Raw genomic sequence first — 26,163 nt, 5'->3', positions numbered from 1 at the left:
TCAGTATACAAGCTATTTCTAAACCATGACAACCTTTGGCCTGAGGTGTCATTTATTTATAGGTAAACATCAAGGGCCCCAATAGACCATTTGTCTCTGCACCAACTCAGCCATTTTGGAGCCTGGGCTGTTTTATGACCCCTCTTAAAATAATCAAAGGTATAGTAACCTTGTAACACAATCGTATTATGACAGTACTAGATGTCTTAAAATGCACACAGGTGGTCATAGAAGACAGAGCGTAGTGGTGGAAGGGTGATTTTCAGAATGGAGACCAGTAATTAGTGGTGTTCCATAGGGATCAGTCTTAAGGTTCTCTGTTGTTTGAAGAATATATAAATGATTTGGGAGAAAATGTGAGTGATCTGATTGATAAGTTTGCAGATGACATGAAGATTGGTGGAGTTGCTGATAATCCTGACGATTGTGAAAGGATACAACAGGATATTGATAGGCAACTTGTGACAGAGATGACAGATTGAGTCTAATCCAGACAAATGCAAGGTGATGCATTTTAGAGGAACAACTTTTGATGTGAATTATACTGTAAATGGCAGAACCCTTAGGAACATTAACATACAGGTGGATCTAGGTGTTCCCTAAGGGTGGCAACATAGGTGGCCAAGGTGATTAAGAAGGCATATGGGTGTTTGCCTTCACCAGCCACAATATGGTTTACAAGAGTTGGAAAACCGTGTTGCAGCTATGTAAAACCATTGTTAGGCTGCATTTGGAGTGTTGTGTGCAGTTTTGGTCACCATACTACCAAAAAGTTGTGGAAGCTTGGGAGGGGGGCAGAGAAGGCTCACCAGGATGTTGCATGGTCTCGAGGCCCTTGGCTATGAGGAAAGGTTAAAAGGACGAGGAAAGAAGGTGGCTGAGAGGAGACCTGAGAGACGTCTGCAAAATTATGAGAGGCTTAGGTAGGGTGAATAGTTTGAGGCTTTTTCCCATGTTTGAAGCTCCAATTACAAGGTGAGAGGGGGGAGAGTTTAAGGGAGATGTGCGAGGGAAATTTTTCACCCACAGCATGGTAGGAGCCTGGAATGCACTACCAAAAGAGATGGTGGAAGCAGGCAAGTTGGTGTCATTTAAAAGGCACCTGGATGGTTGCATGAATAGATGGGAGTAGAGAGATACAGACCGAATGAGGACAGAAGATTACTTTGTTATTTAGTTAGGGCATGATGATCAGCACAGGCTTGGAGGGCCGAAGGACCTGTTCCTGTGCTTTGTTTCTCTTTGTTCTAAGTCCCCGAATCTGATCAAGTGTAAGCTAGAACTCTGTGGGAAGCTGTGGAAGTGATTCATAGGCCCAGTGCTGAGATATTTGTATAGATAGTCACAGGTGAGGTTTAGAAGACTGGAGTTGGGCTAATATGGTGCCACTATTTAAGAAAGATGGTAAGGAAATACCAAGGAACTATAGATTGGTGAGCCTGACCTCGGTAGTGGGCAAGTTATTGGATGGAATCCTGAGGGATAGGACCTACGTCTATTTGGAAAGGCAAGGACTATTTAGTAATAGACAACATGACTTTGTGCATGGGAAATCGTGTCTCATTAACTTGATTTGAGTTGTTTTGAAGAAGTAACGAAGAGGATTGACGAAAACAGAGTGATGGATGTGATCTATAAGTCAACTGAAGGTTCCTCATGGTAGACTGGGTTAGCAAGGTTAGATCACATGGAATACAAGGAGAACTAGCCATTTTGCGACAGACTAGCTGATACAGAACTACAGAGGGTGGTGATGGAAGCCTGTTACCAGTGGAGTGCACAATGATTAGTGCTGGGTCCACTGCTTTTTGTCATTTATATAAATGTCTTGGATATGAACATAGAAATTATAGTTTGCAGATGAGTCCAAAATTGGAGGTGTAGTAGACAACGAAGAATGCTACATCAGAGTACCTTGATCATATCAGCCAATGGACCAAGGAGTGGCAGATGGAGCTTAATTTAGATAAATGTGAGTTACTGTATTTTGGAAAGGCAAATCATCCAGGACTTATACACTTTATGATAAGGTCCTGGGGAGTGTTGTTGTATAAAGAGATTTTGAAGTGCAAGTTCATAGTTCTTGGAAGTAGAGTTGTGGTTAGCTAGGATAGTGAAGAAGATGTTTGGTATGCTTTCCTTTATTGGTCAGAGCTTTGAGAATAGGTGTCTGGGAGGTCATGCTGCGGCTGTACAGGCCACTTTTGAATAGTGCATGCAATTCTGGTCTCCCTGCTTCAGGAAGGATGTTATGAAACTTGCAAGGGTTCAGTAATGATCTACAAGGATGTTGCCAGGATTTGAGATATAGGGAGAGGCTGAATAGCCTGGGGCGTCAGAGGTTGAGGGGTAGCCTTTATGGAGGTTTATAAAATCATGAGAGGCATTGGTAGGGTGAATAGACAAGGTATTTTCCCTGGGTGGGGGAGTCAAAAACTAAAGGGCACAGGTTTAGGGTGAGAGGGGAAAGATTTAAAAGGGACCTAAGGAACAACTTTTTCATGTGGTGCGTGTATGGAATGAACTGTCAGAGTGGAGGCTTGTACAATTATAACAATCAAAAGACTTTTGGAGGCGTATATGAATAGGAAGATTTTAGAGCGATATGTGACAAATGCTGGCAAATGGGACTAATTAGTGTACAATGTCTGGATGGTATAGACGAGTTGGACTGAAGGGTCTGATTCCATGCTGTACAGCTCTATGACTTTCCAACCTGATTAACCAATCAGCACTACCTCCTGGATCTCTCTAAATATCTTGCTCACAGTCATACCCTCCTATGTGTGACTGCATCTAAGGAACTCTCTTCCTCTGTGATATATGCAGTGTTTGAAGCTTGGACTCCAGATTATCAGCTCTAAACTGGAGTTCCTCAAGCAAGCAACAGATGTGGTCACCATGAACCACTGTAGAATCCACTTGTGCAGGTACAACACATAGCCTGGCCCTGCATATCTATTTTATTTTCTTAGTTATTAATTTATTTTTATTTAAAAACCTCCAACTGGTCTTTTAGTTTGTAATCTTTAAATATTTCTCAATGTGAAGTAATCTAGTCAAATTAGTAGATATTGCTAACCAATGAACCTATGGTTTTGATATGATATCATTTTGTTTTTTGTTGGGCTACCAGTCCTGTGCTAATATTGAAGATAAAAATCATCTGTTTCAGGAAAATATAGACTAGTTTAGATGGGTGGATCAGAGGCAGATGCAATTTAATCTTGAAAAGTATGAGGTGTTGTACTTTGGAAGATACAACAAGATGAGACAGGACCCTTGAAAGTTAATAGGAACAGAGGGATATTGGGCTGCTTGTTCACAGATCTGTAAATGTGCAGGATGGGTTAATACAGTCATTAAGAAGTGTTACCCAGTGCAACCATGGCTAACGACACTATTGCACAAACCCCTGTCTGATGTGGAGCAAACGATGGGGTGTCTGAAGATGTGGTTCCACTTCTTCGACCAGTCTGGGAGGAGGCTCCACTGCAGTCTAGGCACAGTGTGGTGCATCATAGGACACTTCAGGCATGGCATAGTTTATAAGAACAAGGAGATTATATTGGAGCTATATAAAACTTTGGTGAGGCCACAGCTGGAGTTTGGGCCACAATGCTACAGGAAGGTTTTGATTGCACTGGAGGAGGTGGAAAAGAGATTCACCAGGATGTTGCCTGGATGGAGCATTTCAGCTATGAAGGGAGGCTGGATAAGCTTGGGTTGTTTTTTTTAGAGCAGAGATGGCTGAGAAGTTCCTGAATGAGATTTTTAAGATTGAGGGGCATGGATGGGGTGATAGAAAGCAGCTGTTTCCCTTAGTTGACAAGTCAATAATGAGAAGTCATAATTTTAAGGTGAAGGGCAGGAGGTTCAGAGGAGTTTTGAAGATCTTGTTTTTGCCCAGAAGGTATTGCAAATCTGGTGAGAGTCCTTTAAACCTCTAAAAATTAAATGCATGAACAATTGAAATGTCATAAGGCTGATAGGCCACGTGCTGGAAAGTGGGATTTATGTTGATTGGTTGGCGCAGTCATAGGGGGTCAAAAAGGGTAATGTTGGAAAAGCACAGCAGGTCAGGCAGCATCCAAGAAGCAGGAGAATTGATGTTTTAGGCATAATGTTCCTGATGAAGGGCTTATGCCAGAAACATAGACTCTGATCTCCAGCATCTGCAGTCCTCACTTCCTCCTTTCTTGTAATCACAATGGGTCAAGGGGCCTCTGGGCTGCATGACATTGTGACTCTATGATGCACCACACTGTGCCTAGACTGCAGTGGAGCCTCCTCCCAGACTGGTCGAAGAAGTGGAAACACATCTTCAGCCACTCCATCATTTGCTCCACATCAGACAAGGGTTTGTGCAATAGTGTCATTAGCCATGGTTGCACTGGGTAACACTTGTCTCCTCAGTAACCAGTCTTATAAGGCTTGTGGACCTTCAAACACATGCAGCTGATACTTGTGGATTGTTCCCTCAGATTTTGTTGCCCATGTCCAACATAGAAGTTGTTTTGGAGGAACCAGTAAGTTGAATCTGCACAATCAGGTACCTACTCTTGTTTCCTTGTCAGGTTTTCCCAATGGGAGAATGAGTATCAGTGTGGTGAGGTGCCTAGCAAAACTCTTGCCATGCTGCTTGTGAAAAGCATGGAGTGAGATAATTTCAATGTTGAGATGAGCCTCGCTGAACTTGTCACCTGATTCTGCCACGTCAGGGCATAGCCAATATCATTTAAATACCTGTAAGACTCCTCTCTGCAGTTGTATGGGTGGGTGGGTGCAGGAGTAGAGGGACCTGCAGGGGTAATTTTGCACAAATCATTCAAGATAGCAATGAAGAAAGCATGCTGCATGTTGGATTTAATTAGTAAAATTATAGAGCACAAGAGCAAGAAGATTATGATAAACTAGTGTAAAAGACATGTTCGACCTCACCTGGAGTATTATGTCCCATTCTGGGAGCCAAAACTTTGAAAGAATGTGACTGCATTAGTGAGTGCAGCAGTGATTCTCTGGAATGGCTCTAGGGATGAGGAGCATCAATTACGCAGATGCATTTGAGAAATTTGGATAGTTTTCCTTGATAGTGAGAAATTATATTCACTAGCAAAAGGACTGGGACGCTGTGAGTTAACTGCCATCTTTACAACATACTGTGTTCCTGCGAGTGGGCCTGGTTCTCCAAGGATGGGCCAGGACTCCATGGAGATTGAATATCTATGTGCAGTGGAGTGTGCATTTGCTGCCTTCGGGAGTGGACTCTGCCCTCTGTTGTGGACTCTGTTTTTAGCAATGGACTCTGCACTTTGGAGTGGACTCTGTTCCTGGGAATGGACTCTACATTTTGAAGAGAATTGTCTATGCTAATGGACTCTGTGTACTCGAAAGGACTCTGTTTGTTGGTAATTAACTCTGTCATGTTGCTTGTTGGGGTTATCATCTGCACTGTCTTGTGTCCCTGGGTCTGGCAGGCCTTACTATGAGCTGGGAGGCTCGTAGGTCATCCTGAAAGCTGTCACCCTGAGAGCCAGAGGATGGGTAGGCCATCTTGTGAACCTGAAGATTGGTAGGCTGTCCCGAAAGCTGGAGGGTGGGTAGGCCACCGCAATGCCAGCTGCCCCAAGAGCTCCGAGATCCAGAAGGTAAGGCTGTTCTGAGCACTGTCGTCCTGAGAAGGGTCCTAGAGGTGGTTGGAAAGTGTGTCACAGCATCTGAGAACCAGAAGGCGCATAGGGGCAGGCTGAGATCTGGACGGCTTGTGGGCTGCCCTGCACGCTGTCGTCCCAGGGGAAGGGGACGGGCTGTCCTAGAGGTGGCAGGAAAGTGTATCAGGGTAGTCCACGGGCCAGATGGTTCAGGGGGGGTGAGAGCCCAATGGTACGTAGGGGCAGACAGAGAGCTGGAAGGTGGATAGGCCATCCTCAGCACTGTCACCCCAGGCAGGTACCGGGGCAGGCTGTCCTAGAGGTGGTCGAAAGGTGTGTCAGGGTGGACCAAGAACTGGAAGGGGCATGGAGTGGACTGAGAGCTGGAAGGTGCTTAGGGGCGGGCTGCCTTAGAGTGGCCAGAAGGTGGGAGGGACGGGTGGGGGGGGTGGTGCTTGCTGGATTTTCTGGGGGTCTGTATTGTATGCACTGTTTGTTACGTAAATGTCTTATATGTACAAATGTCATTGTTACTGTTTGTAATGATTGAAACTGGGGTTTGAGGTTTGTCCTCATTTCCTTGAAAACCGGTTGAATGTCAGGGTTTGGGGCTTGACTTTGCCATTCCTTTCCCTTGTAAAATTGCTATTTCTCTGCATACCGCTGTAAATGTTACTTGTTTTGTAAACTGTAAGTTGTTTAATTAAATATTTTTTTTAAAAACAGGAGTTGTCACTGTTTTGTAATGATTGAAAATGGGATTTGAGGTTTGTCCACATTTCTCTGAAAACTGATTGAACAGTATGGTTTGGGGCTTGGCTTTGCCATTCCTCTCCCCTCTAAAATTGCTGTTTCTCTGTATACAGCTGTTCATGTTAACTGTTTTGTAAAGTGTGAATTGTTTAATGAAATAAAAAAGAATAAACAGGAATGTCGGACATTCTGTTCACTCTGAAAGCTGGATCAGTGTCAAGGACTCTGCAATTTGTGTCAGGGAGGAGAGTGATTCTGAGCTGGCTGCCCACAAACAGTGTACTGCTACTGTTGGTTTCTGTGACTTTTGGGGGAAACCTGATTCTTAAACTGGCTGGCTTACAAGGACAGTTTTGTTATCTGGCATTCCTTTTTTTTATTATTGAGGACTGATTTCTAAACTGCTTGATCCACACAGCCAATGTGTTTCAGGTGTAAGTCAAGCCTCATTAAGGAATTGTTGTTTCACCAGCCTGTGTGTTACTCTTTTCTCTTTCACTTCTGAGAAAAGGACACTGTTGAATTTGTGGTAGGACCTAGCCCTTGGACTCTAGTTTTCTTTGTTTTTTGTATGTGTCTTCACTGTTGTTTGGTGTTTGGACTGAACCCCTTGTGAGAAAATACATCTTACCAGATGAGCTGTAGCTGTGGGGAGCCTAGCCCTGGGACTGCGCCTGTGTGTGTGTGCTGGGAGGTGAGCACTTGCTGTATCCTGGGGTTTGGGAGAAGACCTTTCCTTTAGGTGTGGACCAAACCCCTGTGAGTTAACTGCACCTTTGCAATGTACTGTGTTTCTGTGAGTGAACCTGGTTCTTCAAGAATGGGCCAGGACTCCATGAAGATTGAACACCTGTGTGCTGTGGGATGTGCATTTGCTGCCTTCAGGACTGGACTCTGTCCTCGGTTGTAGACCCTGATTTTAGCAATGGACTCTGCAGTTTGGAGTGGACTCCATTTCTGATAATGCACTTTGTATACTGGAGTAGACTCTGTTCCTGGGAGTGGACTCTGTGTATGAAGAGAACTTGTGGGCGGTACGGTGGCACCATGGTTAGCACTGCTGCCTCACAGCGCCAGAGACCCGGGTTCAATTCCTGACTCAGGCGACTGACTGTGTGGAGTTTGCACATTCTCCCCGTGTCTGCGTAGGTTTCCTCTGGGTGCTCTGGATTCCTCCCACAGTCCAAAGATGTGCAGGTTAGGTGAATTGGTCATGCTAAATTGCCCGTAGTGTTAGGTAAAGGGGTAAATGTAGGGGAATGGGTGGGTTGCGCTTCGGCGGGTCGGTGTGGACTTGTTGGGCCGAAGGGCCTGTTTCCACACTGTAAGTAATCTAATCTAATTAAAACTGCCTATGCTAATGGATTCTGTGTATCAGAAAGGACTCTGTTGATAATTAACTCTGTCATGTTGGGTTATCACCTGCACTGTCTTCTGTGTCCCTGGGTCTGGCAGGCCTTACTGAGCTGTGAGGCTCATAGGTCGTCCTAAAAGCTGTCACCCTGAGAACTGGAGGGTGGGTAGGCCACCCTGTGAATCTGAAAGTTGGTAGGATTTCCCGAAAGCCGAAGGGTGGGTAGGCCACCACAATGGCGGTCGCCCCGAGAGCCAGAAGGTGGGTAGGCTGTTCTGAGCGCTGTTGGCTCGAGAAGGGGTAATCGGGATGGGTTGGAAGGTGTGTCGGAGCAACCGAGAGCCAGAAGGCGAGTAGGGGCAGACTGAGATCCGGAAGGCTTGTGGGCTGCCCTGCACGCTGTCATCCCTGGGGAGGGGAATGGGCTGTCCTAGAGGCGGCCGGAGGGTGTCAGGGCAGCCCACTGGCCAGATGGCACATCGGGGTGAGAGCACAGTGGTATGTAGGGGCAGACCGTAAGCCAGAGGGTGGGTAGGCAGTTCTCAGCGCTGTTACCCTGGGTGAGTACTGGGGTGGGCTGACCTAGAGGTGGCCGGAATGTACTAAGGGCGTTTAGGGAACCCGTAGGCTGTCCTGACCGCTGTCATCCTGGGGGCTGGGGGGTTGGATTAGGGAAGTAGGACGGGCTATTCTATAGGTGGTCTGAAGGTGTGTCAGGGCGGACCAAGAACTGGAAGGGGCATAGGGTGGACCGAGAACTGGAAGGTGCGTTGGGGCAGGCTGCCTTAGAGTGGCTGGAAGGTGGGAGAGATGGAGGGTTGCTGGGTTTCTGGGGGTCTGTATTGTATGCACTGTTTTTATGTAATTGGACTGTCTTGTATGTACAAATGTCATTGTTACTGTTTTGTAATGATTGAAACTGGGATTTGAAGTTTGTCCTCATTTCCCTGAAAACTGGTTGAATGGTAGGATTTGGCGCCTGGCTTTGCTGCTACTCTCCCTTGTAAAATTGCTGTTTCTCTGTATACAGCTGTTAATGTTAATTGTTTTCTAAACTGAATCGTTTAATAAAATTTTTTAAAAAACAGGAGTGTCAGACATTCTGTTCACTCTGAGAGCTGGCTTTGAGGGAGCTGGATCAGTGTTAAGGACTCTCCACATGTAGATGAAGGGTGACTCGGTGATGGGATACCCGCCTCTGTGGAGTTAATCCATTCCTAATTTGACAAGAATAAAAACAAAGAAAACAAAAAAAAATAGGAGTGTCAGAATTTCTGTTCACTCTGAGAGCTGGCTCTGAGGAAGCTAAACCAGTGTCAAGTACTCTATCCATGTAAGTAAAGGGTGACTTGGTGATTGGATATCAGCCTCTGTGGCATTGTATCAATGGCGATGACAGAAAAATAGGCTCTGGGAAAAAAATTCAAAACTGTCATTTTTGATTTAGGATAAACATTTCTGACATCATGCAGTCATTTGGGAAGCCTGACTCGTTCAATCCTGCCTTTGAAGACTGGGCCCAGTATGTGGAAAGAATTCATTTGCCTGGGCAAATTACACTGCGGCAGATGAAAAGCAATGAGTAATTCTACTAACAGCTGCAGAACCGCAGCCTTTTTGGTTATTAAGAGCCTAACATTTCCTGAGGCACCAGATACGGAAAGCTTTCAAGAGTTGACAGATTTAGTTAAGGAATATTACGATCCCAAAGCTCCTCTAATTCTGAAATGCTATTGGTTTTACTCAGCGGTTCATGAACCAGGGGAATCCATGTCGGGACTCCATTTTCACAAGGTTAAAACAACTGGTAGTGGCATGTAACTTTGGTTTAACCCTTAATGAGATGCTGAGGGACTGTTGGGTGTGTGGGATTAATGAGGTAACCATGCAAAAGCACCTACTAGCTGAAACCCAACTGAACTTCACACTGGCACTACAACTAGTTCAGTTATTAGAAAATGCAAAAAGTGGAGCATGTAAGTTAAAAGGTATGCTGGCTGAGCTTGGGGGTCACTACTTGAGTGAAAGCAATTGCATAGCCTCAACTCAGGACACATCCTGAACAGAGAGATTCTAGGACAGCCCAAAGCCTTGGTCAAATGGTTACTGTTTTCTGTGTTCGTGTGTGTGGGCCAAAGATGTTCTGTGTATGTAAGCTGAAGATGCTCCACATGTGTGGGCCAAAGAGTTTTTCATAGTTAGAGAAGCAGGAGTAGACCATTTGATCATCGATCCTCTTCTGCCATTCATTAAGATCATGGCTGATCTATCCAGTGTCTCAGCTCCTTGGCATGGTGGCACAGTGGTTCGCACTGCTGCCTCACAGCGCTAGAGACCTGGGTTCAATTCCCGCCTCAGGCAACTGTCAGTTTGCACATTCTTCCCGTGTCTGCATGAGTTTCCTCTGGGTGCTCCGGTTTCCTCCCACAGTCCAAAAAAAAATGTGCATGTTAGGTGAATTGGCCATGCTAAATTACCAGTAGTGTTAGGTGAAGGGGTAAATGTAGTGGAATGAGTCTGGGTGGGTTGCTCTTCGGAGGGAAGGTGTGGACTTGTTGGGCTGAAGGGCCTGTTTCCACACTGTAAATAATCTAATCTAATCCTCCTACCTGCATTATCCCCATAACCCTTAATTCCCCTACCATTCAAAAATGCATCCACTGTGTCTTGAATATCATATATACTAGTATATAGGTTGAATTTTGAAGATGCTTTTAAAAATCTGAAATTAGGTGGTTGACTTATACCTGAGGTATAGTTTTCAAGGGCATTAATATTTATCTATGAAATAAATAAAATGGGAAATTTACCTTCCCGGCAGCCCCCTGGTGCCTAGTTCTGGAAAGTTCCCTGTAATATGTTCGGGCTGCAGTAAACAGGGTAACTGAAACTGACTCTGCAGATACGACAGTCACCCTGTACTTTCGTACAATTACAGTAACTTTCAAATTCTGGATTAGAGAGAGATGGCTGGCGGACTGGAAGACCCGGAACAGAGCCAGCAGACTAGAAAGCTGGAGTGGAGCGCAATGGGCAGGCGCACTGACTCAAATGTTGGTCTATAACTGTGAAGAACTAGGGTTGATCTATATACAAGATATGTGGAAAATACAAGATTGTTTGACCAAAAATGAGGGGTTGATTTATACATGAGATGAACCTATACACGAGTATATATTGTATATTTAATGAGGCTGCCTCTGATGCTCCCTTGGGTAGAGAATTCTATAGATTCACTATTCTTTGGGGAAAGCAGTTCCTCCTCATCTCTGTCCTAAATCTACTCCCCTGATCATGAGGCCATGTCCCCTTATTCTACTTTCACCCACCAGCAGAAACAACTTGCCTATTTTATCTATCCTTTTCATAGTTTTATATGAAAATTATGAAAAGGCAGCTGTACCTCTCCTCGGAGGGTAACCCCCTCATCTCCGGAATCAACCTGGTGACATCCTCTTCATCGCCTCAAAGCCAATATATCCTTCCCTCAAGTAAGGAGACCAGAACCGCGCACACTATTCCAGGTGCGGCCTTACCAACACCATGTACAATTGCAGCACTACCTGCTCTTAAATTCAATGCCTCAAGCAATGAAAGCTATTCTTCTGATTACCTGTTGCTCCTGCAAATCAACTTTTCGTGATTCATGTACGAGCACTCCCTCTGCACAATAGCATGCTGCAATCTTTCAGTATTTAAATAATACATTGACCTACTATTTTTACTGACAAAGTGGATAACCTCACATTTACTGACATTGTACTCCATCAGCCAGACCCTTGCCCACTCACTTCACCTATCTAATTCTCTCTGCAAACCTTCCATATTCTCTGCACAGTCTGCCTTTCCACACAGTTTTGTGTCATTAGAAAACTTGGATACATTACAGTCAGTCTCCTCTTCCAAATCATTTATATATCATGAACAGTTGCAGGCCCAACACCAACCCCTGCGACACACCGCTCACCACTGATTTCCAACCAGAGAAACACCAATTTATCCCAATTCTCTGCTTTCTACTGATTAACTAGTCCACTGCACTTTTGACTCCATCCACGCTAGTACATTCCAGCAACGCCATGCATTCTTATGCGTGAGTTTTTTTTTCGCAGCACCTTATCGAACATCTTCTGGAAATCCAAGTATACAACATCCACCTGCTCCCCTCCATCTACCATGCTTGTTACATCAGTGCTGGATCCATCTGGTTCATACCAGGACCAGGGGCCATTGACAGTGAGGAAGAACATTAGATTAGATTACTTACGGGCAATTTAGCATGGCCAATTCACCTGACCTGTTGGTTTGTAGGATAAAATTGATTGATCAGATGGGCAGATCAGTGAAAAATGCAATTTAACCCAGAAATGTGTGAATTGTATTATTTTGTAAAAGGTAATAAGATTGGGAGCACTAAAGGAATGGCAGGACACTGGAGATTTCAGAAGGATCTTATAGTTTGTCCACAAATTCCTAGTGTAGTTTTGATGGTACAGATCTGCTGAGCCTCTTCTGTACTTTGTGATTCGATGATGACAGAGCCTAGATCTGATCCATTAGTCGACGGGTAGCTTTACTCTTTTCAATCACTTGGTGCTGAAGCTGTTTGGCATGTAAGTAGTCCTGTTTTGTAGTATCACTGAATAGACAGTTCATTTTTAGGAGTGCCGGTGCTGCTCCTAGTATGCTGTCCTTCACTCTTCATTGAATTAGGGTTGATCCCCGGTTTTGATTCTAAGGCTAGAGTGGACAATACAATGAGTTCAGCAAGAGCTGAATTGTATTCCAATACAGGTTGCACACTGTGTTGGAATACAATTCAGCTCTTGCTGGTGGCCCACAGTACCTCATGAATGCCCAGTCTTGTGTTGCTGGAGCTGTTCAAAATCTGTCCCATTTAGACAATACGTGCAGAAGTAGGCCATTCTGCCCTTCAAGCCTGCACCACCATTCAATATGATCATGGCTGATCATCCTTAATCAGTATCCTGTTCCTGCCTTATCTCCATAACCCTTGATTCCACTATCCTTGAGACCTCTATCCAACTCTTTCTTAACTGAATCCGGAGACTGGGCCTCCACTGCCTTCTGGGGCAGAGCATTCCACACAGCCACCACTCTCTGGGTGAAGAAGTTTCTCCTCATCTCTGTCTTAAATGGTCTACCCCATATTTTTAAGCTGTGTCCTCTGGTTAGCGGGATTACAGTGTCACACAACATGATGGAGAGTATTTTCAATGTGAAGGCGGCACTTTGTCTCCATAAGGACAGTGTAGTGGTCACTCTTACAAATGCAGTCATGTATAAGTGCATCTGCAGCAGGTAGATTAGAACATAGAACATAGAACAATACAGCACAGAACAGGCCCTTCGGCCGACGATGTTGTGCCGAACATTTGTCCTAGCTTAAGCACCTATCCATGTACCTATCCAATTGCCACTTAAAGTTCACGAATGATTCTGACTCTGCCATTCCCACAGGCAGTGCATTCCATGCCCCCACCACTCTCTGGGTAAAGAACCTACTCCTGACATCCCCCCCTATACCTTCCACCCTTCACCTTAAATTTATGTCCCCTTGTAACACTCTGTTGTACCCGGGGAAAAAGTCTTTGACTGTCTACTCTATCTATTCCCCTGATCATCTTATAAACCTCTATCAAGTCACCCCTCATCCTTCACCGTTCCAATGAGAAAAGGCCTAGCACTCTCAACCTATCCTCGTACGACCTATTCTCCCTTCCAGGCAACATCCTGGTTAATCTCCTCTGCACTCTCTCCAAAGCTTCCACATCTTTCCTAAAGTGAGGCGACCAGAGCTGCACACTTTACTCCAAATGTGGCCTTACCAAGGTCGTGTACAGCTGCCACATCACCTCACGACTCTTGAATTCAGTCCCTCTGCTAATGAAGGCTAATACACCATAGGCCTTCTTACAAGCTCTATCCACCTGACTGGCAACTTTCAAAGAGCTATGAACATAGACCCCAAGATCCCTCTGCTCCTCCACCTTACTAAGAACCCTACCGTTAACCCTGTATTCCGCATTCTTATTTGTCCTTCCAAAATGGACAACCTCACACTTAACAGGGTTGAACTCCATCTGCCACTCCTCAGCCCAGCTCTGCATCATATCTAAGTCCCTTTGCAGCCGACAACAGCCCTCCTCACTATCCACAACTCCACCAATCTTCGTATCGTCTGCAAATTTACTGACCCACCCTTCGACTCTCTCTTCCAAGTCATTAATAAAAATTACAAACAGCAGAGGACCCAGAACTGATCCCCGCGGAACTCCACTTGTAACTGGGCTCCAGGCTGAATATTTACCATCTACCACCACTCTCTGACTTCGACCGGTTAGCCAGTTCTCTATCCAACTGGCCATAATTCCCACTATCCCATGCCTCCTGACTTTCCGCATAAGTCTATCATGGGGAACTTTATCAAATGCCTTACTAAAATCCATGTACACGACATCCACTGCTCTACACTCATCCACATGCTTGGTACCTCCTCAAAGAATTCAATAAGACTTGTAAGACAAGACCTACCCCTCACAAATCCGTGCTGGCTGTCCTTAATCAAGCAGTGTCTTTCCAGATACTCATAAATCCTATCCCTCAGTACCCTTTCCATTACTTTGCCTACCACTGAAGTAAGACTAACTGGCCTGTAATTCCCGGGGTTATCCCTATTCCCTTTGTTGAAGAGGGGCACAACATTCGCCACTCTCCAGTCCCCTGGTACAACCCCCGTTGACAGTGAAGACGAAAAGATCATTGCCAACGGCTCTGCAATTTCCTCTCTTGCTTCCCACATAATCCTAGGATATATCCTGTCAGGCCCGGGGGACTTGTCTATCCTCAAGTTGTTCAAAATGCCCAACACATCTTCCTTCCTAACAAGTATCTCCTCTAGCTTACCAGTCCGTTTCATACTCTCCTCTTCAACAATACGGTCCCACTCATTTGTAAATAATGAAGAAAAGTACTCATTCAAGACCTCTCCTATCTCTTCCGACTCAATTCACAGTCTCCCACTACTGTCCTTGATCGGACCTACTCTCGTTCTCATCATTCTCAGGTTTCTCACATACGCATAAAGGGCCTTGCGGTTATCCTTGATCCTACCCGCCAAAGATTTTTCATGCCCTCTCTTAGCTCTCCTAATCCCTTTCTTCAGCTCCCTCCTGGCTATCATGTATCCCTCCAACTCTCTGTCTGAACCTTGTTTCCTCAGCCTTATGTAAGCCTCCTCCTTCCTCTTTACAAGACATTCAACCTCCCTCATCAATCAAGGTTCCCTCACACAACCATCTCTTTCCTGCCTGATAGGTACATTCATATCAGGGACACGTCGTATCTGTTCCTTGAAAATGTTCCACATTTCAATGACATTCTTCCCTGACAGCCTATGCTCCCAACTTATGCTCCTCAGATCCTGTCTTGCAGCATCGTATTTACCCTTCCCCCAACTGTAAAACCTACCCTGTTACATGCGCCTATCTCTCTCCATAACCAAGGTGAAAGTCACAGAATTGTGGTCACCATCACCAAAATGCTCACCCACTAACAAGCCCATCACTTGTCCTGGTTCGTTACCGAGTACCAAATCCAATATGGCCTCCCCTCTGGTCGTACAATCTACATACTGAGTTAGAAAAGCTTCCTGGACACAGTGAACAAACACTGCCCCGTCCAATCTACTTGATCTAAAGAGCTTCCAATCAATATTTGGGAAGTTGAAATCGCCCATGACTACTACCCTTTGGCTTCTGCACCTTTCCAAAATCTGTTTCTCCACCTCTCTGCTGCTATTGGGGGGCCTATAGTAAACACCCAACAAGGTGACTGCTCCTTTCCTATTTCTGACTTCAGCCCATACTACCTCCAAAGGCAGATCCCCCTCGAACTGCCTTTCTACAGCCATTACACCATTTCTAATTAGCAATGCCACACCTCCTTTTTTACCACCCTCCCTAACCTTACTGAAACATCTGTAACCAGGAACCTCCAACAATCATTCCTGTCCCTCTTCTATCCACGTTTCTGTGATGGCCACAACATTGTAGTCCCAAGTACCAATCCACACCTTAAGTTCACCCACCTTATTTCTGATACTCCTTGCGTTGAAGTACACACACTTGAACCCATCTCTGTCCGCAAGTATTCCCTGTCAGTACTACCTTCTCTACAGCCTCCCTACATTCTTGGACATCCTGAAAAACAGCTAACCTACTTGCTGGACTACAAGTCCGGATCCCATTCCCCTGCCAAATTAGTTTAAAACCCCCCCCCGAAGAGTGCTAGCAAACCTACCTCCCAGGATATTGGTGCCCTTCTGGTTCAGGTGCAACCCATCCTGCTTGTACAGGTCCCACCTTCCCCAGAATGCAGTCCAACTGTCCAAGTACCTGAAGCCCTCCCTCCTACACCATCCTTGCAGCCACGTGCTCAACTGCACTCTCTCCCTATTCCTTGCCTCACTGTTACGTGGCACCGGGAACAACCCAGAGATGACGACTCTGTCCGTCCTAGCTTTTAGCTTCCAGCCTAACTCCCTGAGCTCCTGAAAGACCCCCCCACCCCTCTTCCTACCTATGTCATTGGTGCCAATGTGCACCACGACTTCTGGCTGCACACCCTGCCCCTTAAGGATTCTGAAGACACGGTCCGAGACGTCTCAGACCCTGGCACCCGGGAGGCAACAAACCAACCGAGAGTCTCGCCCATGTCCACAGAACCACCTGTCTGTCCCCCTCACTATAGAGTCTCCTATAACTAGCGCTCTCCTCCTCGCCCCCTTTCCCTTCTGAGCCTCAGAGCCGGTCCTCGTGCCAGAGACCCTGTCACTGCAGCTTACCCCTGCTAGGCCATTTCCCCCCCTCAACAGTATCCAAAGTAGTATACTTATTGTTGAGGGGAACGACCACAGGGGATCCCTGCACTGCCTGCTTCCTCCCCTTCCCACCTCTAGCTGTTACCCAGCTACCTCTGTTCTCTGGCGTAACTATGTCCCTGTAGCTTCTATCTATCACCCTCTCAGCCTCTCGAATAATTCTCAAGTCATCCAACTCCAGCTCCAGTTCCCTAACGTGGTCTGTGAGGAGCTGGAGCTGGCTGCACTGCCTGCAGATGAAGTCGGCAGGAGCATCAGTGGTCACCCCTACCTTAAACATCCTGCAGGAGAAACATTCCACTGACTGCGCTGCTATAACTCTACACTTAGTCTTCAAAACAAGAAAACTACACGTGTAGTGTCTCGGGTTCCTTCTCCACTCAAATAACAATCGCTTACCTTCCCGACCGGCTTTGCGCTCCGACTTCACTTCCGCCCAGCTCCCGCCGCTCTCTGCTGCAAAAAGATTGGTAAGGATAACATCAAGAATGTTCTTTCCACATGCTGATTCCTTCAGCACCTGTCATAATTGCAATATTCTTTAAGATCCAACCAGCTCGATCAGTAGTGGTACTGCAGAGACATTGAAATACCCCACCCAGAATACCTTCTGCGCCCTGCCACCTTCAGTGCTTCCTCTCCGTGTTGTTCAAAATGGAGGAGCACTAATTCATCAGCAGGAGGTTTCCTTGCCAAATTTGACTGGATTCCATGAGATTTCATGAAGTCAAAGTTGACGATATCCAGTCCGACTCCCTCTTGTCTGAACAACTGTGTCACTTCCTCTGCTGTGTCTGTCGCTGAAACAGGATATATCCAGGGATGGTGATGCCGTCTGGGACATTGTAAGCTCTGATTCCATGAGAATAACTTTATCAGGCTGTTGACTAGTCTGTGAGATAGCTCTCCCAATTTTGGCACCAGCTCCCAGATCTTTGTAACAAAAACTCCACAGGATCGACTGGATTGTTTGTGCCATTTGTGTTTCTGATACTTAGGTCAATGATAGATGATCCATCTGGTTTGTTTTTTTTTGTAGAGACTTCACAGTTTTTTTGATTTGATTTGATTTATTATTGTCACATGTATCTGAGTACAGTGAAAAGTTTTGTTTTGCGTGCAGTACAGGCAAATCATACCATGCAAAGATCATAGCGTGATAAGACAGAGCAAGGAATACAAAACTACAACTGCAAGGAAGGTGCTCAAAAACTAAGGTCAACATTGATTTGAAATTTGAGAGGTTTATTTGAAAGTTTGAAGTCTAACAACAGCAGGAAGAAGCTGTTCTTCAGCTTGTTGGTACAGGTTTTTAAACTTTTGGTATCGTCTGCTTGACAGAAGAGTTTGGAAGAGTTTATAACCAGGGTGGGAGGGGTCTTTGATGATGTTGGCTGCCTTTCCAAGGCAGCAAGAGTTGTACAAGAGTCGATGGATTGAACGTTGGCTTGCATTATGGACTGTGGTGTGTTCACAATTCTGTGTAGTTTCTTAAGGTTCTGCGCAGAGCAGTTGCTGTACTAAGCTGTAGTGCATCTAGATAGAATGCTTTCATATGGTGCATCAATAAAAGCTGGTGAGAGTTCTTATGGGCTTGCCAAATTTTCTTAGACTCCTGAGGAAAAAGAGGCATTATTGTGCCTTATTGATCATCACATCAATGTGTATGGTCCAGGACAGTTGTTTGGTGATTTTCACTTCTGGGAACTTAATGTTTTTGACCATCTGCACCTCAGCTGCACTGATGCAGATATTTGTAGTGATTGCCACAAATGAGTGGCTAGTTAGGGCATTTAAGAGAGCAATTGAAAGTCAGCAATATTGCTGTGGCTTTGAAGTCACATGTAGGCTAGACAGGATGAAGATGGAAGATTTCCTTCCCTCAAGGACATTCGTTAACTCGAAGGGTTTTGCTGACAATTGGCAGTGGCTTTATGGTCATCATGTGATTCTTCATTCCAGATAATTATTGAATTCATATTCTGCCATTGCAATGACAGAATTCAAACTCTGAACCGCAGGACATTAACTGAATTTCTGGATTAATAATCCAGTACTAATACCACCAGGCTATCATACCCCTCTCAAAAATATATTTCATTGGTAAGTATGTAATTGGATGGACTGGGAGTCATTTGTTGAGGAAAAAGCACATTTATTTTCGGTGATATTGGACATTCAGTCTTCCACACTGTACTCTGCTTCTGTTCAAAGTCACTGTGACAATGTTGCATTAAGCATTCTGGTTTGCCTCAGTCTTTCCGCAGTTGTCACAGATGATCATCGCATTGTTTTTGCCTGTCCTATTTTAGTCCATAGTTTTCCTTGTAGTAATCTATGATTCTATAGACATAAGAATAATTACAACCTGTTTTCTGATGACAGTGAAATTGATTCCTCCGCTACTCCCCATAACTCTGATTATTGGCCTACTACCTTGTGCTCTTATCAAACATCAAATGCTGGATACATTCTAAACTCTCCAACTCAGCACCCTGGTTCCTCCTGCCCCCATCCCTTAAAGTATTGTGTCTCCAATCATCAACCAACATGGTCAAGGGGGAGGCTATTTGACCCATTATACTTGTACTGGCTCTTTAAAAGAATTATCCAGTCAGTTCCACAACTTTTCTTTTCTGTTTGTCTTTCAAGAAGAAATCTCTTTTATGGATGTTAAATGCAACAGAAGATGAGGGCCCAATGCAATGGAAAGAATTGTAATTCTAGAAAGTGAAATTTAATCAAAATCCATTCCTCTCACCTGAAACAAGTCTAAAGCTTGGACACTGGTAACCCTACACTTGCCAGAAGAGTTTTATCACATTTTCAGGTCACTAAATTGTGGACTGTCCAACAATATAGAAGATTATAAGGATGTTTTCCTGGTGAATATTCCTGTTGAAGTAAATGTGGGTGGGAGACCAATTCACATCTGTCAAAAAAACTTCCAGCTGCCCTCAACTCCAGTCTGAAAGATAATAAGAGGAGCTGGAAAAGAAGAGAATCATCAAGAAAGTGACAACTCAGACAGACCTGATTAGCAGAATGTTATGCTGAACGTATCTGGAAAACTGAGAATATGCAGAGATGCAAAGGACTTCAGTAAGGCTTTGGAAAAATGACAATTCCATGCCAACCATTTTACCACAATTTGCCAAATCTTTGCTGACCTCAATGTGAAGCACGGTGAGAGGCAAGTGAAACTGGAAGAAAGTAGCAGTTTTCTAACTACATTCTGGACACTATTAAGGATTCAGACATGATGTGGAAGTGCTGGTGTTGGACTGAGGTGGATAAAGTTAAAAATCACACAACACCAGGTTATAGTCCAACGGGGCGGCACAGTGGTTAGCACTGCTGCCTCACAACGCCAAAGACCCGGGTTCAATTCCCGCCTGGAGCAACTGTCTGTGTGGAGTTTGCACATTCTCCCCGTGTCTGCATGGGTTTCCTCTGGGTGCTCCAGTTTCCTCCCACAGTCCAAAGATGTGCAGGTTAGGTGCTAAATTGCCCGTGGTGTTAGGTGGATTAGTCAGTGGTAAATATAGGGAGTGGGAGTTTCTCTTCAGTATGTCGATGTGGACTTGTCGGGCCGAAGGGCCTGTTTCCACACTGTAGGTAATGTGATACAGGTTTATTTGGAAGTACAAGGTTTCCGAGCAATGTTCCTTCGTCAGCTAGCTAGTGGAGTAGGATCATAGGGAACAGAATTTATAACAAAAGATCATAATGCCATATACTGATATATTGAACAAGTATAACGTATCAGTATATGATGCTATGATCTTTTGCTATAATTTCTGTGTCCTATGATCCTACGCCACTAACTACTTGATGAAGGAGCAATGCTCTGAAAGCTTGTACTTTCAAATAAACCTGGACTACCGTCTGGTGTTGTGTGATTTTTGACAGGATTCGGATGACATGACTCAGTGGTTAGCACTGGATTTGATTCCAACTTTGGGTGACTCAGTGTGGATTTGGCACATTGTCTCCATGTCTATGTGGGTTTCTGCCAGATGCTCTAGTGTTGTCTCCCAGTCTAAAGTTGAACAGGCCGGGTGGATTAGCATGGTAAATGCAGTGTTATGGGGATAGGGTGTGGGGTTGGGTAGGGTGGGATACTCTTTGGAGGATCGATACAGCCTTTGAGGGCTGAATGGCCTCATTTTGCACTCTAGGGATTCTATGATTTATATATTGTGAGCATGCTGTATGGCATTTCCACAGCTCCTGAAGAATATCAGCAGAATCTGGACAGGATAGCCTCAGTCAGCGATTGTCCAAGAGTGGAAGCTACAATGGTTGATCTATTAGTCTACAGAAGTGGAAGGAACTATCGCACACTACAATTAGGGTCCAATGCTCTATTAGAGCTCACTAGATAGAACCAAAGTGAAATACGAAATAGATGCAATTGAGGATGCATGACGTTAAATACATTAAGTACTGATAGCAAAAGGACTTCACCCTGATGAGGTGAGAGATATCGTAGACATGCAATGATTATCAGATATCAAAACATTGAAATGATTCGTTAGAGTTATGAACTATTTAGCAACTTGCTGCTAGTGGTAGTGATAGCGGTATAGAAAAAGGTGCAGGTTTCACAGTAATCAGCTAATGTCAACAACTTGCGCATCATTAAAACACCTGACTGCTTTAGAGATTATGGATGAAATGGCAAAAATCAGACAGACTAGAATTACCACATAACTTTGCTGACCAATTGTAATTTTTTTGTAGACCATGTATATTTGATAACTTATGATAATGTATGGAATTTTTTTTTGGTTTTATTTAAAGGGGGGTGTTTGGAGAAATGTGTTTGTAATGACTTGTGACTTGCCATAGTTCTTGTAAATTGTGTTGTAAATTGCTTTCACTGTAGCAGGACTAGCTATAAAACACACAGTGTGAAACATTTCGTATTATATGGCTTTATTTTAGAGAAGCAGTTTTTACTGACATGTTGTGGCTTCCTGTAATCACACACTCTGATTTTTGCTTTTGGAGAAGTAGATGTCTTGAAGGGTTTTTTTTATTATTCATTCATTTGATGTGGGTGTTGCTGGCTGAGCCAGCATTTATTGCCAATCCCTCGTTGCCCTGGAGAAAGAGATGGCGAGCTGCCTTCTTGAACCACTGTGGTAAATTCTGTATGGGTGTATAACTAATATCAATGTCATGTTGGTTACCATTGACCAGAAACTGAACTGGACTAGCCATCTAAATACTGTGACTATCAGTGCAGGCCAGAGGTGAAGAAAGCTGCAGCGAGTGTGTATACTTCTTCTGATTTCCCCAAAGTCTATCTTCCACCTTCAACATACACGTCAGGAATGTGATGAAATATTCCCTACTTTTCTGGATGAGTGCAAATCTAACAACATTCAAGAAGCGTGGCACCATCCAGGATAGAGCAGCATGCTTGATTGACACCGCATCCACAAACATCCACCTTCAATGCACAGTAGCAGCAGTGTGTACTATACATAGGATGCACTACAGATTCACCAAGGTTCCTTATACAGCACCTTCCAAACCCATGTCCAATATTAAGTAGAAGGACAAGGAGCAGAAATATGGAAACATCATCACTTGCAGGTTCTAGTCCATGTCACATTCACAGGACATAGAACATTACAGCACAGTACAGGCCCTTTGGCTCTCGATGTTGAGCTGACCTGTGGAACCAATCTGAAACCTATCTATCCAATATTATTCCATTTTCATCCATATGTTTATCCAATGATCATTTAAATGCCCTTAAAGTTGGCAAGTCTCCTACTGTTCAGGCAGTGCATTCCACATCCCTACTACTCTCTGAGTAAAGAAACTACCTCTGATATCTGTCCTAACTCAATCACCCCTCAATTTAAAGCTATGTCCCCTCGAGCTAGCCATCATCAACCGAGGAAAAAGGCTCTCACTACCCACCCTATCTAACCCTCTGATTATCTTGTATGTCTCAATTAAGTCACCTCTCATCCTTCTTCTCTCTAACAAAAACAACCTCAAATCTCTCAGCTTTTCCTCATAAGACCTTCCCTCCATACCAGGCAACATCCTAGCAAATCTCTTCTGCATCCTTTCCAAAGCTTCCACATCCTTCCTGTAATGCGGTGACGAGAACTGTACGCAATACTCCACTGCACCAGTGTCTTATAGCTGCAGCATGACCTTGTGGCTCCGAAACTCAATCCCTCTATCAATAAAAGCTAACATACCGTATGCCGCCTTAATAACTCTTTCAACCTAGGTGGCAACTTTCAGGGATGTTTATACGTAGACACTGAAATCTCTTTGCTCATCCACACTACCAAGAATCTTACCATTAAGCTAGTACTCTATTCCTGTTGCTCCTTCCAAAGTGAATCACCTCACACTTTTCTATATTAAACTCTATTTGCTCCCTCACAGTGCAGCTCTGCACCTTCTCTATGTTCCTCTGTATTCCATCCTGAGTTGGAAATATATTGAGATTCCTTCAGTGTCACTAAGTGAAAATCCTGGAACTCAATCCTTAACTGTATTATGGACCTACCAACCACATGCAGTGGTTCAAGAAGGCAGCTTGGGGCAGGCAATAAATGCTGGCCCAGCTAATGATGTCCACATTCTGTGAACAACTAAGAAAAAGAATCTTGAAGGAGATTAAGTGAGGTAGAGATGCAAAGAGATGTAAGGAGGGAACTCCACAACTTGAGGCCAGCTTTATTGAAAGCACCACCACCAAATGAGTGGTTATGATTGGGATTTCAGAAGACATCAGAATTAAGTGGAGTGCAGATACCTCAAGAGGATTGTGGGTTTGGATGAGGTAACAGAGAGAAATGGCACTGTGGAGGAATTTGAAACTGATGAAAATTTGAAAATAGAGGTGTTTCTTGATTAGACCTCAATGTACATCAAAGAGCACAGTGGTCATAGGGGAACAGGAATTTGGTGTGAATTAAGTCACAGGCTGCAGAGTCTTAGTTGACTCAAATTTAAGAAAGGTTAAGTGTGTAAGACCAGCCAACTGTGCATTAGGTTTGGAGATAATATGGGAAAATAACATAATCACACATGGAATCATACCTTATAAACAATGTCCCACCAATATCAGCCCTGTTTTTTTCCAGTCCCAATGGCATGTCAAACCCATTAGAGTAGCAGCACTGTGGCATACAGTCAAGAGGGAGTTGTCCTCTGCATCCTCAGCATTGACTCATAAAGTCACATCGCTTCAGGTTAGATATGAGCAAGGAAACCTCCTGCTGATTACCACGTTGTATCCATCCCTTGACAGATGAATCAGCATTCCACTATGTTGAACAACATTTAAAGAATGCACTTAGGGTGGAGAAGTCACAAAATAATCTCTGCGTGGCAGATCTTACCAAAAGTGGCTCAGCAGCACTACCAATCAAGCTGGTCGAGTCCTAAAGCATATAGTTGAGAGACTGCGGGAATCAATAAGGGGGGAAAATATACTTGAACTTGACTTCATCCTTACTAATCTGCTGGCTGCAAAACATCTGTGCATGAGTGTATCAATAAGAGTGACCACTGCACAGTCCTTGTGGAGATGAAGTCCCACCTTCATGGTGAGAATACCGTCCATCGTGTTGTGTGGTACAATCATCATGCTAGAGGGGACAGACTGTGAACCGATCTAGCAACTCAAGGCTGGGTATTCATGAGGCCTGTGGGCCATCAACAGTAGCAGAATTGTACTCCACAATCTTTAAGCTTATAGCCAAGCATCCCACTCAGCCATTATTATCAATCCTAGTTGAATGAAGACTGTAGGATGGTATGCCAGGACCAGCACCAGGAATCCTGTCTGTCTCCACAAACTGCTGTTCACTGAGGCATTGGCAGCAGCTGCCTCAGTGAAGACAGATTTGCAGTTTGGGTGGATTGACCATGCTAAAATTTACTCTGTAGGGCTAGTTAAGTTAGCCATGATAAAAACCACATGTGGGGTACTAGGGATTACATGGGGTGTAATTCTGAGTGGGATGCACTTTGGTGCAGACTCAGTGGGCAGTGTGGCCTCATTCTCAGCACTGCAGGGATTCTATGATTCCACAATTAAACATACTCAGATATATCTTAGGGCCCAGTGCCCCTGCATGAAGATGGATTTGATCCTGAATTAGTTATGTTTATAAAATTTATCAAGGTTCCTGTTTATGCTAATCCTCATCAGACCCTTTCACTCTCTTTTCAATTTGTGACTTTTCTTTGTTCAGTTTGATCCATATTGAATTATCATCATGATATTTATCATAAATCATTTTTCTGTTTCATCTGTTTAGCTTCTCAGGGATGTCCTCTTCCCCTTCATCAGCATGTACACATCTGTATTGAAACTACAGACTTCTTAAAGCCTCTTTACCTAGCAATATTTGATTCTGATCCAGGAGGGGCAAATACTTTTTCATCTAAATTAGATCAGCACAAGCTCTCTGTCCTTGTCATACTTGCTCTAAAACTAATGGCATTGTGATCTCTGTTTCCCAAATACTTTCCTTACTTCAGCAAGGCATTTGATAAGGTTCCCCATGGTAGGCTCATTCAGAAGGTCAGGAGGAATGGGATACAGGGGAACTTAGCTGTCTGGATACAGAATTGGCTGGTCAACAGAAGACGGCGAGTGGTAGTAGAAGGAAAATATTCTACCTGGAAGCCAGTAGTGAGTGGTGTTCCACACGGCTCTGTCCTTGGGCCTTTACTGTTTGTAATTTTTATTAATGACTTGGATGAGGGGATTGAAGGATGGGTCAGCAAGTTTGCAGACGACACAAAGGTTGGAGGTGTCGTTGACAGTAGGACTGTTGTAGGCTGCAGCGGGACATTGACAGGATGCAGAGATGGGCTGAGAGGTGGCAGGTGGTATTCAGCCTGGATAAATGTGAGGTGATGCATTTTGGAAGGTCAAATTTGAAAGCTGAGTACAGGATTAAGGATAGGATTCTTGGCAGTGTGGAGGAACAGAGGGATCTTGGTGTGCAGGTACATAGATCCCTTAAAATGGCCACCCAAGTGGACAGGGTTGTTAAGAAAGCATATGGTGTTTTGGCTTTCATTAACAGGGGGATTGAGTTTAAGAGTCGTGAGATCTTGTTGCAGCTCTATAAAACTTTGGTTAGACCGCACTTGGAATACTGCGTCCAGTTCTGGTCGCCCTATTACAGGAAAGACGTGGATGCTTTGGAGAGGGTTCAGAGGAGGTTTACCAGCATGCTGCCTGGACTGGAGGGCTTATCTTATGAAGAGAGGTTGACTGAGCTCAGACTTTTTTCACTGGAGAAAAGGAGGAGGAGAGGGGACCTAATTGAGGTATACAAGATAATGAGAGGCATAGATAACGCGATAGCCAGAGACTATTTCCCAGGGCAGAAATGGCTAACACGAGGGGTCATAGTTTTAAGCTGGTTGGAGGAAAGTATAGAGGGGATGTCAGAGGCGGGTTCTTTATACAGAGAGTTGTGAGAGCATGGAATGCGATG

General features: G+C 44.4%; 1 protein-coding gene across 4 annotated transcripts in view; it reads left to right on the top strand.

Moving 5' to 3' along the window:
- The window catches only part of oxr1a (oxidation resistance 1a), a 511,841-nt gene that overhangs the window by 93,105 nt on the left and 392,573 nt on the right, over positions 1 to 26,163 (top strand). The window lies entirely within an intron of this gene.

Source organism: Chiloscyllium punctatum, chromosome 5 (genome assembly GCF_047496795.1).
Source record: "Chiloscyllium punctatum isolate Juve2018m chromosome 5, sChiPun1.3, whole genome shotgun sequence".
Classification (NCBI taxonomy): Eukaryota; Metazoa; Chordata; class Chondrichthyes; order Orectolobiformes; family Hemiscylliidae; genus Chiloscyllium; species Chiloscyllium punctatum.
The sequence above is the reverse complement of the archived record's forward strand: the minus strand, read 5'-3'. Positions and strand labels throughout refer to the sequence as shown.